The sequence below is a fragment of the Antechinus flavipes genome, chromosome 5, assembly GCF_016432865.1.
Source record: "Antechinus flavipes isolate AdamAnt ecotype Samford, QLD, Australia chromosome 5, AdamAnt_v2, whole genome shotgun sequence".
Classification (NCBI taxonomy): domain Eukaryota; kingdom Metazoa; phylum Chordata; class Mammalia; order Dasyuromorphia; family Dasyuridae; genus Antechinus; species Antechinus flavipes.
The window spans coordinates 190,804,032-190,809,193 of NC_067402.1; positions in this window are offsets into that span (position 1 = coordinate 190,804,032).

Genomic DNA, 5,162 nt, shown 5'->3' on the forward strand with positions numbered 1-5,162 from the left:
ACAAAAAATAAAAGTAGAACTGAGTTAGATTATAAATGAGGGAGCCGCTGCAACTTTTTAAGAAAAATAATGACATGGTTAGTCCTATCTATGCTTTAGAACCACCAATTTGGTAGTTTTTTAGAGAACAGATTTCTGGCATATGTCCTTCGTTCTCAGAGAGGACCATGGCATCAGGGAAGTGATGGTATGAATTGCAAATAAATTGTATTTAAGTGAGGGAAGTCTGTGCAAAGTCACAAAGTTTCTTCTTCAGAGCCATTTGGATTCAGCGACAAGATGTAGATCAGGAAACCTGGAGATGGCCCTGGCTGCTGGGACACCAGTTCCTCTTTCTCTTGTCCCTAGCTATGAAGTCCTATATTGGGTTAAGTGGAAGTCTTACTTCTTCTCATTGAATAAGGCATTCTCTTTCTTTAATTCACTAGATGATCACTTCTCTCCTAGTTTTCCATTAAAAGTGGCTAATTACTATCAAAGTTATTAGCCAAAAATCTATGGAGGACTCCAAAGAAAGAATATACAAATATATGTAATGTCCAGATATGAATGCATTCCCTATAGATGTGTGTAATGTACAGATACGAATTGGGTATGGGATTGCTTATTCCCATACAGAAAAGAAAATACTAAACAATAAAGAATTATAGCATAATTACATAATAATTAGAGCAGAATTAAGTAACTTATTATTACTGGAAATGTGGCTGTGTCTAATATTTGTCTCCTTAGGGCATCTCTTGAATAAATGCTTCTTTCCTTTCACACTGTTACCACTCTAATCTAGACCTTCATCACTTCAAGGTTGGCCTGTTAACAATCTGCTCTGTGAGTCTGCTTACTTCAAATCTCTTTCTACTTTAACCTATCCTCCAGTAACTAAAGTGGTTTTCCTAAAGTGCAAGTCTGCTCCTGTCATATACCACCCTCTAAACCCAATAAACTTCAGTGGCTCTCTATTGCCCCCAGCATCAAATGCAAAATGTTCTGTTTGGCTTTCAAAGCCAAACCTAGCCTTCTCCTACCTTTCCAGGCTTCTTATACCTTACTTCCTGCCATTTATTATTTGATCCAATGATGCTGACCTCTTGGCTGTTCCAACAAGACTCTGTTTCTTGGTCCTGGACATTTTCTCTGTCTCCCTCCTCCACTCCAACTCCTGACCTTTGTAGCTTCTTTTAAGTGCCAACTAAAATTCTGCCTTCCCCAGGAAGCCTTCCCCATTCCTTTTCAATTCTGGTGACTTCCCTCTTTTTATTTTTATTATTGCAAGATAATTTGAAGTTAAGTAACACAGCTAGTAAATGTTAAGTGTCTGAAGTCAAATTTGAACTCAGGTCCTCCTGACCCCAGCGCTGGTGCTCTGTCCATTGCCCCATCTAGCTTCCCCTTGTTAATTATTTCTTATTTATTCTGTATATACTTTGTGTATATTTCCATAAATGTTTTTTTTCCAATTAGTGTGTAAGCCCCTTAAGGGAGGTGACTTCTTTTTGCCTCTTTTTGTATACCCAGCACTTAACACAGTACCTGGTACATAATGCATAGTTAATACATATTTATTGATTGATTTGACTAATGAAAGTTTTGAATGAAAGAATTAAAAAGCATGTATTAAATGCTTACTATGTATGAAGCACTTTGTATCCAGAATAGAAACAGAAAATCAAGATATTCTGCTCTCAAGGAGGTCATATTCTAATTGATGGAAATAATATAAATAGGAGGTTTAAGCTGTAACTCAAGTGGAAATGTCCCATGGTCCTTAGGATGTATCCTTTTTATTTTCAACTCCACTGGTAAAACCCTATCTATTTTTTATATTTTTATTTTATTTTTATATTTTATGTTTAGGCATTCCAGAAACTTTGGTGGACAGAACTTTCTTTTCTGGGTTTTCAGTAACAGTGGTTGCTGAGGAGGCAGGGATTGTCACATCTGCAGAAGCATTTGTCAGATCACATATCCACAAAAGCTGTTGCTTTGTTCCATGGTTACTGAGGTAGGCTGGAAGTGAGACTGATAGTCTGTGGGAGAGAGATACTGTTATTCCCAGAACTTTTCTTTTCAGGGTCCTAAAATGCCTCCATCCAGTTCTAAGGGAAGGGGATGATTGAAGTACTCACATAGCATGTGGTACATCCTTTCTTTCTCTCAAAATATATTGCTATTCTACTTAAGACAACTTGCTTACCCTATATGTATAATGGTTGGCAATTAATGAGGATTGGTTGACCCCTTCTCTACAAGGTTTACATTCCTGGATGATGGTTGGTCTAGTCTGTTTGGCTCCTAATAATCATTTCCCATTTCATCTTTGCACTTAGCATTATCCTAAGAGCCAAGCTTGATAAGTGCCCTTGAACTCTCTCTCACGATGATTCTTTCCCTGTCACAAACCCAATTCTTCTGTTATTGCTGCTTCAATCCCAGTAATTCCAGTAGTTGCTTCTCTTACCACCACATTCATAGCCTTCCTTTTATTGCTCACAAAGTAAATTGCTATAGAAAAGCAAATGCAAAAGGAATGGGGGAAGGAGCCAGAACTTTCCATACAAACCCAACTATTCCATATTCCATGTGGACTCCCATCAGCATTATGTGGAGAATAGTGAAGTGTCTTCCTTCTTCACTGTTCATTAAAATCACATCTTTTAACTTGGAAGACTATCAGATCATATATCCATAAAAGACACAAAGACACAAAAAAGTGTCAGCTGGAAACTGCCTTTTCTTTTATAAAATATAGTACCTACAGCTTGCTACTATAAGGAAAGGAAGGAGAAGGTTAGTGTATCAAATTCATGCTTTCCTTCTTCCTCTGCATCTGGTGTTCTTTCATGAATGTCTGGTCAGCTCCAGGTAATTCACAGAAAGGACCTAATTTGCAACTGCACTGTACAGGATGAAATAAATTTAAATACTTGTTTTCAACATGGCCCTTATGGTGAGAAAGAAATTCTCCCATCTTATAAATGTATCTTTCCCACAGAAAAGAATCTAGTTGTGTGGTGAATCTGACTCAATGGGATGAGTTTCTTTATAGATGAGATCACAGAATTATCGATCAATTCCCCCCAAAAAACATTTAGCAAGTGACTATTACATGATAGACCCTGGGGATAGAAATATAATAAATTAAACAATCCTTATTTTCAAGGAGTTTACATTATAATGAAGGAGAAAACTAGGATATATGTAATGTAAGTATATACAGAAGAAATATAAAGAGAAAAAATACTCCCCAAAATACGAAATTGTTAAATACAAAATATCTGGGTAAGGAGTTCACTAGTAATTGAGAGGATCAGGAAATTATTCATATAGAAGGTAGTGATTGAACTGTCTTGAAGAAGCTATGAGATAGATATGAGAAGGTTGACCATTCCATCGTCTGATGGGGGAAAGCCAGTGCAAAGACACAGAGAGACATAGGGGTGAAAAGTTGCATTTGAAGATCAGAGAGAAGGACAATTTGGCAGGAACAAAGAATATGAGGAGATCAATGTCCAAGGAGGCTGGAAAGTTAGTTTGAGGGAAAGTTGGGAAAGGGTTTAGAAGCTCGAAAGAGGCCTTAATATTTGATTCTAAAAGCAAAAGGAAGCCACCAGAATTTGTTGGGTCAGATGACATGGTCAAATATACACTTACGGAAAATCCCTTTGACAGAATTGGAGAAATTGAATTGAAGGAGAACAAAACAATTATCTAGCTTAAAGGTGATGAGGTGCTTAGGTGGAAATTATGTGAGTAGAGAGAAGGGATCAGATATGAAAGATGTGGCTTAGTTCTGTAGAAACAGTAATATTTGGCTAGTGGTTGAATATGAAAGATAAGGGAGATATCAAGGCACATTATAAAAATGATAGTGCCTTCCTACCGAAATAAAGAAGTTGGAAGAGGTGTGGGATGATAACGGTATTGATTTTGCACATGTTGAAATGTTCTGTAAAAACTACATGGAGAGAATTAAACCTATAAGAGTTGATGGGAAAAGCATGAGATAGAAACTGAGAGCTAGAGAGAGACAAAGAGACAGACACAGAAACACAGAGACTGAAAGAGGGAGAGGGAAAGAGGGGGAGGGGGGAAGGAGGAAAGGAGGAAGATAAAGAGAGACAGACAGACAGACAGAGAAAGAGAGACAAAGAGAAACACAGAAAGACAGAGACACAGAGATAGAAACAGAATAGGGGACCTGTAACAGAGCCTTTGAGAACACCTGTATCTAGGATCATCATCTAGAAAATGAACTAGCAGAAGAAATTCAGAAGCAATTGAAAAGGTTGGAGGAGCAGCTTAACAGATAGTAACAAGACAGCTCAGGAAGAAGTGAAGGTGATGAACGTTATAGATGCGTCAAGGAAGATGAAGACTGACAAGAAGATCATTAGATTTGTCAGTTAAGAGATCATTGGTAACTTAGGAAACTTTTCAGTCTGATAATATTGGAATCCCGGCTGCAAAAGTTTGAGGACTAAGGATAGCAGAGCAGTTATCCCCTTAGTTTTTTCCAGGGATTTGGTTAAGAAAGAGAGAAGAAATATGGTACAGGGACTTTTTTGAGGCAAAGGAATATTTTGCTCAGTTCCAGTCCAACAAGAGAAAACCTGAGGAAGGTCTGAAGGTAAAGAGATGGGTATAGAAGGAAACAGTATTAAACCTGAGGAAGGTCTGAGGGTAAAGAGACGGGTACAGAAAGAAACATTATTAAATCTGAGGAAAATCTAAGGGTAAAGGGATGGTTATAGAAGGAAACATTATTAAATTTGAGCAAAGTCTGAAAGTAAAGAGATGAGTACAGAATGAAACATTTTCAGGTTCAAAATTATGGCTATTCAGGTTGTGATTATCTCCCCTTCCTTTGCACAACCGATAGAAAGGTCTGTTTCCATGACTATCAGGAAAATATCAGGAGGAAAAAATGCCTAACTTCTTTCTAAACTAAAACCAAAAACAGAAGCTTGAGTCGGGGCTGGGAAATGTCTGACTCCCTACTTAGAGGAGTCCAGGCCCTTTCCTCAGCCAATTATTCTTCCTCCTGTTCCAGCACCCAGAGTTGTAGAGAAACCCAACAAGAACTGAATTCATTAGGGTAGTCCCTCCTCCCTGAGGTTTCATTGGGCTGCTCCACCACACTCCCCACTATCTCTGGGGCTCCT